Source organism: Cetorhinus maximus, chromosome 2 (genome assembly GCF_964194155.1).
Source record: "Cetorhinus maximus chromosome 2, sCetMax3.hap1.1, whole genome shotgun sequence".
Lineage (NCBI taxonomy): Eukaryota > Metazoa > Chordata > Chondrichthyes > Lamniformes > Cetorhinidae > Cetorhinus > Cetorhinus maximus.
This window is the reverse complement of record NC_135880.1, coordinates 3,534,024-3,540,023: the sequence shown is the minus strand read 5'-3', so window position 1 is coordinate 3,540,023 and position 6,000 is coordinate 3,534,024.

Genomic DNA, 6,000 nt, shown 5'->3' with positions numbered 1-6,000 from the left:
TCTTCCTTTGTGCTGGGTATGACTCCAACCAGCAGAGAGTTTTCCCCTGATTCTCATTAGGTTCAATTTTTCTAGGGCTCCTTGATTCAGTCAAATGCTGCCTTGATGTCAAGTGCAGTTTGACAAAGTACCACACAAATGCTGTTTAACAAAATTGAAGCTCATGGCATAGGAGGGACAATGACAATTTAGATTTAAAAATTGTCTTAAGGACTTAACAGCAAGTTGTGATAGATGATTAATTTACAGACTGGAGGATGGTAGAACATAGTGTTCCCAAGGTTAATGCTAGGGTCACTGTTATTTTTTGATATACTGTCATGAAGAGACATTAATGTATATAATGTTATTGGAAATTATTTTATTTTAAATAGAGGTTTAGTCTATGTATGTGTTAATTGGATTAAAGCCAGCTAGTCTGGGTGCTTTAATGTACAGTAGTTTTGAGGTGTACATTTGCAGTATGTTGAATAAACCATTCAAAGACTGGGGGTGAAATCTTGCACCTAGCTAGGAGACACCAAGCAATATGCTCATGATCTGGGGGGTACTGGAGTGCGCCCCCTGAGCGGTCCAGGCATCGGAAGCGCATCTTGAGAAGACCGATGGTTCTCTCCACCACAGCCCTTGTGGAGGGGTGGCTCCTATTGTACCTCTGCTCAGCTTCTGTTCTTGGATGGTGTAGAGGCGTCATGAGCCACCTTCTGAGGGGATAGCCCTTGTCACCCAGCAGCCATCCATCCAGCCGGGCTGGAGCACTGAAGAGCCCCAGCATCTGGGAGTGTCTGAGGGTGTAGGCATCGTGGGAGCTGCCTGGGAACCTTGTACAGACTTGTAGAATCAGCATCTTGTGATCTCACACTATCTGCACGTTCATGGAGTGGAAGCCCTTCCTGTTGACGAAGGCGCCTTGATGGCCACATGTGTACAGTCTATAGCATCCTGGACACGGGGGAAGCCAGCAATGGCCGCGAAGCCTCTGGCTCACTGTTTCTAACTGGCATCATCTCAGCGGTAGTGGATAAAAGTCAATGCACATCTGAAGGGAACGTCTGTAACCTGCTTGACACAAGTGTGGACAGCTGATTGGGAGACACCGCAAAGATCACCCATCGATCCCTGGAAGGAGTCGGGGGCATAGAAGTGGAGGGCAGCTGTGACCTTAGAAGCTACTGGCATGGGGTGTCCACCCACACAGTTAGGGTAGATCTCAGGCCCAATCACCTGACAGATATAGTTGACTGTCTCCCTTGACAGTCAGAGCCTCCTTCGGCACTGCACCTCAGATATATTGAGTTAGCTGCTTCTCCGCCTGTAAACCCTGGCAGCAGGATAGTGGCATCTTCTGCAGCCCCTTCCACCTTGGACTTCCTCTTGGTCCTGCGCCCCTTGTGCCTTCACCTGACCTCCCAAAGGTGGCTTCCCTGGAGGCTGAATGTGGACTCCTGGCCTCCACCCGCTTCTGGCCCTCCCTCCCTCCCTCTTCAGAGGAGGTGCCTCCAGCGGAGAGCACAACTCCCATTCCCGGGCTAAGGGAAGGCTTCCTGAAACCTGCAGACCCCAGAAATGATCTTTACTGTAGTGTCCTGACCAAGGCTTTTACTCCTGTCCAAGCAGCTGGGAGGAGTTTTGATGTCTCCCTGTTCACACAGACAAGTAACATTTACTTTCACACTTAAATGCCTCAAACATCACATTCGAGACCCCACTCACCCCTCTTCTCCCGCCCGTGGATGAGGTTTATACAAATGTCTCCTACCCTCCTGCCGTTGCACCCGTGCGACGTGCTGGAGATCATACGGGCAGCAGAAAATCGAGATCAATTGCTGCCTCAAGGGGCTTAACTGGCCCGTTAATTAATGTCGGGCGCATATCCGAACTTATAGTGCGCCTGTCTTCCCAAATATCGCGATGGCGCGCGGTGACGTTGGGACACTCGCCTGACATCACCGTATGCCAACGGAAAAATTCCAGCCTTCATTTTCATCATCCTTTCAAATTGGAAAAGGATAATAAGTGGGAAGGTGAAAGGAAGGGGGGCAGTCAGGGAAGAGGAGTAGTTGGATTTCCCAGGAAGATTTTTCTCAGAACAAAAAGGAAGGTGCTGAGGTTAGAGGTGACATTCGCAAATTGAAGTGTTTTCATTGTAATAAAGTGGGGCACATGAAATGAGTGTGTTGGAAATTGAAGGAAAAATCTGTAGGGATTGTTGGGGTACAGAAAAGCTCTGGAAGTGAAAGTACTGTGGGTTCTGAGGTTCAGGCACAGGAGAAACCAATGGTTTGTGTACAGGTGAAACAGGGAGAATCAGTGAAAAGTAAAGAAGTGGGATTGTGTTCACAGTTTACTCAAGAGAATTCTGAGGAGCAGGTTGCAGAAAAGTTTAAAGCCTTTGTGTGTGAAGGGCAAGTCTTTCCATGTGTACAGGGTGGAGTAGATAAAGATCTTAAAAAATTTTAAGAGTCACGGGGGCCAGTCAACCTTTAATGGTGTGGGATAGTGACATTTGTTGTTCAAAGGGAGTATTGCAGGAGGAGGTAATAATAAGTGGTGTTCATGGAGATGCTAGGGAGGTGGTGACGTAGTGGTATTGTCACTGCGCTAGTGATCCAGAGACCCCAGGGTAATGCTCTGGGGACCTGGGTTTGAATCCCACCATGCCAGATGGTGGAATTGAATTCAATAAAAATCTGGAATTAAAAGTCTAATGATGACCATGAAACCATTGTTGATTGTTGTTAAAAACCCATCTGGTTCACAGAAGTCCTTTAGGGAAGGAAATCTGTCATCCTTACCTGACCTGGCCTACATGAGACTCCAGACCTACAGCAATGGTGCCCTAACAAAAAAGGAATGAAACCAGATGGATCACCCAGCATCAACCTAGGCACTGGAAACAATAATGGCAATCACAGTCCTGCAAATCCTCCTTACTAACATCTGGGGGCCTGTGCCAAGATTGGGAGAGCTGTCTCACAGACTAGTCAAATAACAGCCTAACCAAGTCATCCTCATGGAATCGTACCTTACAGATAATGTCCCAGACACCACCATCACCATCCCTGGGTATGTCCTGTCCCACCAGCAGGACAGACCCAACAGAGGTGGTGGCACAGTGGTATACAGTTGGGAGGGAGTTGCCCTGGGAATCCTTAACATCGACTCCGGACCCCATGAAGTCTCATGGCATCAGGTCAAACATGGGCAAGGAAACCTCCTGCTGATTACCACATACCGCCCTCCCTCAGCTGATGAATCAGTGCTTCCTCCATGTTGAACATCACTTGGAGGAAGCACTGAGGGTGGCAAGGGCACAGAATGTACTCTGGGTGAGGGATTTCAATGTCCATCACCAAGAGTGGCTCGGTAGCACCACCACAGACTGAGCTGGCCGAGTCCTATAGGACATAGCTGCTAGACTGGGTCTGCGGCAGGTGGTGAGGGAACCAACAAGGGGGAGAAACATACTTCACCTCAACCTCACCAGATGCTGCAGATGCATCTGTCCATGACAGTATCGGTAGGAGTGACCACTGCACAGTCGTTGTGGAGATGAAGTCCCACCTTCACATTGAGGATACCCTCCATCGTGTTGTGTGGCACTACCACTGTGCTAAATAGGATAGATATCGAACAGATCTAGCAACTCAAGACTGGGCATCCATGAGGCACTGTGGGCCATCAGCAGCAGCAGAATTGTTCTCGAACACAACCTGTAACCTCATGGCCCGGCATATCCCCCACTCTACCTTTACCATCAAGCCAGGGGATCAACCCTGGTTCAATGAAGAGTGCAGAAGGGCATGCCAGGAGCAGCACCAGGCATACCTAAAAATGAGGTGTCAACCTGGTGAAGCTATAACACAGGACTACTTGTGTGCCAAACAGCATAAGCAGCAAGTGATAGACAGGGCTAAGCGATCCCACAACCAATGGATCAGATCTAAGCTCTGCAATCCTGCCACATCCAATCGTGAATGGTGGTGGACAATTAAACAACTCACTGGAGAAGGTGGCTCCACAAATATCCCCATCCTCAATGATGGTGGAGCCCAGCACATCAGTGCAAAAGATGAGACTGAAGAATTTGCTACAATCTTCAGCCAGAAGTGCTGAGTGGATGATCCATTTTGGCCTCCTCCAGAGGTCCCCAGCATCACAGATGCCAGTCTTCAGCCAATTCAATTCACTCCATGTGATATCAAAAAATGGCTGAAGGCACTGGACACAGCAAAGGCTATGGGCTCTGACAATATTCCAGCAATAGTACTGAAGATTTATGCTCCAGAACTTGCTGTGCCCCTAGCCAAGCTGTTCCAGTACAGCTACAACACTGGCATTTACCCAACTATGTGGAAAATTGCCCAGGTATGTCCTGCACACAAAAAGCAGGACAAATCCAACCTGGCCAATTACCACCCCATCAATCTAATCTCCGTCATCAGTAAAGTGATGAAAGGGGTCATCAACAGTGCTAACAAGCGGCACTTGCTTAGCAATAACCTGCTCACTGATGCCCAGTTTGGATTCAGCCAGGGCCACTGAGCTCTGTCCTCTTTACAGCCCTGGTTTAAACATGGGCAAAAGAGCTGAACTCCTGAAGTGAGGTGAGAGTGACTGCCCTTGACGTCAAGGCAGCATTTGACCAAGTGCGGCATCAAGGAGCCCTAGCAAAACTGGAGTCAATGGGAATCAGGGGGAAAACTCTTCGCTGGTTAGAGTCATACCTAGCACAAAGGAAGATGGTTGTGTTTGTTGGATGTCAGTCATCTCAGCTCCAGGACATCACTGCAGGAGTTCCTCAGGGTACGGTCCTTGGCTCAGCCATCTTCAGTTGCTTGGACCTTCCTTCCTTCATAAGGTCAGAAGTGGGGATGTTCGCTGATGATTGCACAATGTTCAGCACCATTTGCGACTCTTCAGATACTGAATCAGTCCATTTCCAAATACAGCAAGACCTGGACAATATCCAGGCTTGGGCTGACAAGTGGCAAATAGCATTCGCACCGCAAATGTCAGGAAATGAACTTCTCCAACAGGAGAGAATCCAACCATCACCCCTTGATGTTCAATGGCATTACCATCACTGAATCCCCCACTATCAACATCCTGGGGGTTACCATTGCCCAGAAACTGAACTGGACTAGCCATATAAATACTGTGGCTACAAGAGCAGGTCAAAGGCAAAGAATCGTGTGACGAGTAACTCACCCAGTGACTGCCCAAAGCCTGTTCACCATCTACAAGGCATACGGACTCAAAACGTTAACTCTGTTTCTCTCTCCACAGATGCTGTCAGGCCTGTTGAGTTTTTTCAGCATTTTCTGTTTTTGTTCTGGGTGATGCCTATGGTAGTTGAGCAGGCTGTAGGAGGAACATCCAGGATTATTTGCTGATTGTGTTATAACGAGATCGAAGGCCCCTAGGGAAGAACAAGATAAACAGGCAGCTCAAGGGCAAGACGAAGGTGTTGAAATCCAGTTAACTGGCACTGTGTTTGGTAAAATTGTTCAGGAAGAAGGAATACAGGACAATTCAACTGAAGCATTTAACTCAAGGAGGTTAGTGGACTTACAGAAAAATTATTTGCAATTAAAGCAGTTATATCAGAAAGCTTAATTAGATACAGAAGCAAAATGTATTCCAGTATGTTATTACCTTCAGGGAGATATTTTAATGAGAAAATGGAGGTTGGATCATGTCTCAGCAAAAGAAAGCTGGAGGGAGGTGTATCAGATTGTTATCCCATTAGGGTATAGAAATGAGATTCTGAGGATTGCTCATGAAATTCCAATGGTGGGACATTTAGGAATTAGGAAAACACAGGCAAAGAAAGAGGGTTTTTTTGGCCAGGATTGCATAGGGATGTAGTCAAGTTCTGTAGAACTTATCATACATGTCAAGTAACAGGAAAACCACAAGCAGTGATTAATCCCAACACCAGCATTTGATGAACCTTTTACCAGAGTCACGATTGATTTTGTAAGAACCCTCCCTAAG